The sequence below is a fragment of the Antechinus flavipes genome, chromosome 1 (genome assembly GCF_016432865.1).
Source record: "Antechinus flavipes isolate AdamAnt ecotype Samford, QLD, Australia chromosome 1, AdamAnt_v2, whole genome shotgun sequence".
NCBI classification, from domain to species: Eukaryota; Metazoa; Chordata; class Mammalia; order Dasyuromorphia; family Dasyuridae; genus Antechinus; species Antechinus flavipes.
This window is the reverse complement of record NC_067398.1, coordinates 530,172,569-530,178,568: the sequence shown is the minus strand read 5'-3', so window position 1 is coordinate 530,178,568 and position 6,000 is coordinate 530,172,569. Positions and strand designations below refer to the sequence as shown.

The 6,000-nt window shown below is 41.4% G+C and overlaps 1 protein-coding gene across 2 annotated transcripts in view; it reads left to right on the top strand.

Annotated features, from left to right (window-relative positions):
* Nucleotides 1-333: 333 nt before the first annotated feature.
* ZNF516 (zinc finger protein 516) overlaps nucleotides 334-6,000 on the top strand; it is a 143,921-nt gene continuing 138,254 nt past the window's right edge. Inside the window, exon 1 of one of the 2 annotated variants that reach the window (XM_051970544.1) lies at nucleotides 334-637. The gene's annotated coding sequence lies outside the window, so the exon portion shown is untranslated. Of the gene's footprint in view, nucleotides 638-4,483; nucleotides 5,049-6,000 lie in introns of those variants that run through there. The other variant, XM_051970543.1, reaches the window with a different exon arrangement.

The window sequence follows — 6,000 nt, the reverse complement described above, 5'->3', positions numbered from 1 at the left end:
ACAATCCCCAAGTGCTCAAATTCTCCACAAATGTATCCCCGACCTGTGTAGGCACATACGTGTATATGTGTGTCTCTACATGTGTCTGTCTAGTGCATCCAGCAATTGAAACCTCGAAGTAAGACAGGGCTAGTCATCAGAAAAAAGGTAGGACAAATACATGATCGGATAATGATTCAATGCTATTAGTGGAACAATTATTTGTTTATGAGTCATTTGGAGCATCTAGACTTTCCCCGCATTGTAGCAGAACTTTGTGCTGATGAGACAATAGTAGATAGTGTGTGCATTTAATATAGGACAGACCATTTCTCATCCTGGGGGAAGACACCAACCTATACATGTGGGAAAGGCTCCAGAAAACGCCTTGGGTTGGAGAAGTCCTCCCTTACCCATTCGCTTGGGGGCCACTGCAGTGCCTCCGGGTCACTGGGCGAGGGGAGATTCGGTGGGGAGGGGCCCCTTGACGGGGACTGTGAGCGACTGGCTCACTCGGCGTCCCCCCTCGGCTTGAGTGGAGCTGGCGCAGTCAATCATGTGCAGTCCTTTCCTTCTTGCATTCAGCGCATGGTTTCACCTTCAGATTCTTCTGTTTGTCTGCGTCCTTCCAAAAATAACATTACCTTAACTCAGCAAGGTAAGGGGCCCAGAGAGATCTCAGCATTACTGTTCTTTGGGGAGAAGGAAGAGGTGGAGGAGGATAAATAGGGGTCGTGGGGGGTACTCAAGGTAATGGGGATCCTGGTGTGATACGCCCGGGGGGGGGGCTGAAGATGTAGAGGGGGGGACGTGGGAGGTGGGGAGGGAAACTTCGTTTTTCCAATTAATAGTTAATCTGCTGAGTAATTTGAGTACTTAAAAATGGAACTTTGGGTTGTTTGACGAAAAGGAGATTTTTTTTTTTTTTTTTTTTTTTTTTTTTTTTACCGCAGTGGAGGGGGGCGGAGGGGGGGGGGGTGGAACGGGACTCGGAGCTTGAAGAAGCCTTTCGCTTTGTATACTTCGTCAAAGGCGACAGGGGAAGAAGGGGGGGAAAAGCTTGGATGCTACATTCATCCATTAAGAAACAAAGAGCAAATTGCCTGACTTTAAAGTAAAATGCTCGGGCTAATGAAGGTGGGTAATGGGGCTCCGAGACTGGAGTAACCACTTAAATTATTAAGGGCTTTTGCTGATAGTATTGATTCAGTGTGTGCTTGAATCGCCTGATGTCCTGTGAATGTGTTTGTGGGTGTGGGTGCGGGTCTTGGTTTTTTTTTTTTTTTTTTTTGCCCCTTTTCCCCTAGTTACAATCCCATCAGCTGAGAGCACACAACTGAAGCAGACATTAAAGTAGTATACGGCTTATTAAAGGGAAGTTGGGGCAAACTGGCGGGGGTGGGGAGGTGAGGGGGTGAGTCAGGAGTGGGAAGAGACAATTATTCATGTAATGACTCTGAAATGCTGAAAAGGGCTTGAAGGACAATGTCTGGGTGGCAATTACTACAAGAAGATGAAAATAGCTGTTTGGGGGTGAGAATAGGAGCTTTTTTTTTTTTTTTCTAATATAGATACTGTAGGTAGATAATATGTAAAAAATACTGTTAGATAATGGGGGGGCTGGGTGCATGTTGAGAAAAAATGCCTTATTTTTTATTTCAAGTGAAAATTAACATACTAAATAGTTGCGATCCTCATTTGGATTAAACCACTTTTTCAAGTTTTAAGAAACTTTGTATTGGGTAACTTTGTAAAAAGCTAGCCTAGTGGGGGTATTTAAAATGAGAGGGTTGTGATGGTGGAATGACAATCAGCCGTTGTTTTCTGAAAAACCAGCTAACCTCTGCAATTAAAGACCACAGAGACCCAGTATTTTAACTGAAAAGTGTGGGTCTGTAGTCAGCACCATTTATTATGAGCGTTAATAAGCTCCCAGCAGTAGACTAGGATCTTCTGGGGAATGTATATTGTATATGTATATATCTTACTCATTTCATTGCGCATATTGATAAAGAGTCACTTGGATTATAAATGTGCAAAGATCAACTTGCTTAGACCTCTTTCTAAACATATTCATTCTACACTTTATTTAATCCAGATGCACAAAAACCCATTTGCTGCCTTATTGTTGGTTTACATTTTCTGAAAAGGCGACTGGTGTAACCTGTGGAATTTGAAATGCAAATAAAAGCCTGTGGGAGTTGAGGCAGAACAAATCATCATTTATAAAGTGAAAAAGATTTAATGTCTTTGAAATCATTGCAGGGGGAAAAATTGGGGGAGTGCTTTTTTAAGGAGCCGAAATGTGACGTCAACTCTTTTGGAAAAGATTTTATTTTTAATGTCTGAAACGCGGGTATGTAAAGTGCTTACAGGAAAAACAGATTACAAGATTAACATCTGTTAACATGATCGTTTATCTCCAGCCAAAAATAGGTCAGTTCTTTCTTAAGGAAACACGATTGCTGGCGCATGATTAAATAATGAAATTAGACTAATGAGTTCATAAATTAGAGAGAGGCGTGTGTTATAATCTGACCTGTGACAAAAATATTTAATTCGGAAATCAATGAAAGGTCAAAGTCTCCTTTTGGGTAGAGACCCTATTTACCACTCCATCTACTCCCCCTTCTCTCAGGTCCCCCTAGTCCCTACGCACCCCACCCCTCCCCCCCGCCCCGCATTAGTTATTGCTAAATAATCTCTATTTCCTCCCCCGTGAAGTAAAAGATTATTGACTGACACCCTACTTGATAAGGAAGACAGATTTTTTCCATGAAGATGTCTAAGTTTTCGAGGTCTACTGTTGTTTTATCATTAAAAAAAAAAAAAAAAAAAGTGGCAAAGAATAGGAAACGCCGATGCAAAGTATTCCTAATTTGCATTTGACTGCCCCCTGGCTGTGAGTGACAGTTGAGACTTCCAATCCGGAGCTTCTTTCTCAAGCTCTGAGGTAATTGTGTGTGTGTATGTGTGTGTGAGAACACTGTTATGTGTGTGTGTGTGTGTGTATGTGTGTGTGTGAGAACACTGTTAAATCTTCCTAACCCTGTGCTAATCAGTCAGGCTTCTGTATTTATACAGATTTGTGCATGACTGTGTATCGATATTGCTGTACTTTAATTTATAAACTGCATATAGATGTCCAAAACACTGTAAAATAACACTCTACCTATTCAGACATGTAATAATTAAACATGTAGGCATATGCTCTGATTTCAGATTCAAGCTGAAACCTGTTAAAAGTGGGAGAAAATATAAATGATCTTATGTTTCACAGCAGTCCTGTGGTCTTATTTGAAAAAAATGAGGAATAGATATGGTAGTGTAGCAAGCATTTTCCTTCCCATGTTATTATGTATTTTGCTTGTTTTAAGGGGTTTAAGATTGTGGTGCGCCATCAATCTTAGTAGCCTGTGGCCAAAAAAAAATGCATAAAAATAATTAAGATGGTGAAGAAAAAAATCATAGTTACAAACTTCCTTGCCCCACCCCCCAAATCAATGTTGCAGATTCTTGAACTTAAAAAGCTCATTGGTGGGTAAAAAGAAAGTGCTGCTGACCACTAGACCTATGAATGCTATGAATAATGGTCATTTCTGCCCAACACAATAGGCACATTCACTGAAGGAATGCCTGCCATGAACCAGGCCACATTTTGTGCTAGTTTAATCCAACACTCAACTTCACTCCAAATATTGATATTGTAATTGATTTTTTTGTTGAGTGTATAAGACATGCTGTTTGAAAGTGTTGATCGAAGGATGCAGTTGCAATTTAGCTTTTTTTTTTTTTCTGAGATAGGATTGCCATGTATCTCTGGGGTTCCATTGTGGTATATTCATATCTCTGTGTGTTTATGTCTCTATGTATGAATGATGATGTAGCTTAATTAAAGTACTAAATGCCACAAAGTACAGGCTCATTCTACATTAGCTGCAGATTAACAAGGAGCATGGCCTTCTTGACCTACAGGGATCTGAGTCTGTCCGGAGAAGTATCCCTCTGCCTTTGGCTTTGTGCCACACACTTTATTGTGTGCCCTGCTGTTGGACTAAATGAGTTAACTATCGGAGGGGTTTTCATTAACTGGATTTGGCAGCCATATACTTAACTACTCCCCCCTCCTCCTTTTAGCAGCCTACATAACTTAATTAAAAGATGAAGTGCAGGGATACTCTTAGGTGTGTAAGCTCTTTGACTCCTACTCAAGCCATCTTCAATAGGGCTCAGTCTGAGCTCCCTCCTGGATTTTCCCTTCCTTATCTTCCTTACCCCAACCATTCTTCGTTTCCTGACTGGATTCCTGTGTATCAGAAGCTCACTTTCTGTGATGGGAAATGGGTAGTAGTGGGTAGGTATTATTAGATTCTCTCATTTCTAGTGCTTCATCTCTGGAGCTTATGCGGGAGGAGTGATGTGCCTGTGATATACATGTGGTGAGTGGGGGTGGGGGAGGGAGTTGCTTTAATGGGGGGAAAAGATGGATGGGGGGGGGGGGGAGTCGGCCAAGAGAAAGGTTTTTACCTGACTGGCCTCAGGGCAGCGGCTGCAGCTTGTTGCTGTGCTTTTTAGTCAGAGGGAGGGCACAAGAAAGGAGGCGGGAAAAGGGAGGAGTAGGAGAAGGAGGAGGGATTTGGCTGAGCACTTACACTCAGTTGTCCGCCCTCACTCACCCCCCGCCCCCCTATAATGTAGCCAGGACGTCACGCAGCCTTGTACTGTAATACAAGAAGTGAAAGAGCAGAGGAAACAGAAACAGCTCAACTTCTAACCTTAACAAAGGCAGGGATCTGTCAAAACGGCTGGAAAGAGAGAAAAGAAAGAGTGAGAGAGAGAAAGAAAGAAGGGGGAGGGAGGAGCGAAAAAGGAAGGTGGGGGCAGGAAGGAGGAAAGAAGGGGTTGGAAGGAGAGAAACCCAAGGAGGAGAAGAAAGTCCTCGTAGCGTTATAGAAAGTGAAGCATGGTTCATGGAGGAAGGTTTACGGGACCGAAGTGGGGGAGATTTTAAACCATTGCCTTCTTGGATTATGTTGGGTTCTGGTACTGAAGCGTAGTGGTTTGGTCAGGTAATTGCTTTTCTATTTTAAACTTCACTTTGTTATTGCTGAGGTGGGGTGGCATAAAAGGCGTGGCACTGGATAATAATTACATAAGTATTAGAACCTGATTTGGGTATTGGGACCCAAAAGAGCGAGGGGTGGTGGTGCTGGGGGCACCGCGGCAAGGATTTTGGTGGTGGTGGTGGTGGGGCTAGAGTTAATTTCTTGACACTTTATGCCTTGGAGAGCTTAAGATGGGTTTTTGTTTGTTTTTGTGTTGAACAGGAGAATTGGTTATTCGCTGATAAAGCTTCCTAAAGTGTAGAATATTGAAATTGTTTCTGGAAACACAGATGTATTTCTGGGCGTGGAATAAAGCATTAAAACAGTACTCAGTGCATAACAAAGGACAGAAGAATGGGAGTTGGAAGCCGCTTTTCATGTACTCACTGTACTGATTTAACCACTTAAATGCTGAGAATTACATAAAACAGAATTATACTTTTTTGTTCTCTTTAACTTAGGAATCACAAAATGAACTTTATTAAAGATTGTGGTTCTTAATTCAAAATGAAACATCTCACATACATATATGAATATATATGCATTTGCATGTGTATTTATAATTAAATGCTATACATATATACATATGAAGGATCCCCCTGAATATTAGGAAGTCTTTACTCCAGGGAAAAGATTTAAAAGAAATCTTGGTGCCTCCATATGGTTATGGATATATCCAAATGCTATTAGAACAGTTGTCTAGGATGAGAGCCGAGGGTATGTTTTACTTCATCGGAGTTACCAAGATAAAACCAGGCAATTAATATGGTAGAAATGTTTTGACCCAGAAATTTAGATATTAGTTATTGACTGGAATACTATAAAATCAGTTACCGTGTATACTGCTCCATTTGCTTAATGCTACTTAGTTTTTGTTTCATTCTTAGTTGTGTTGTTAAGAATGTCCCTTTTTGTT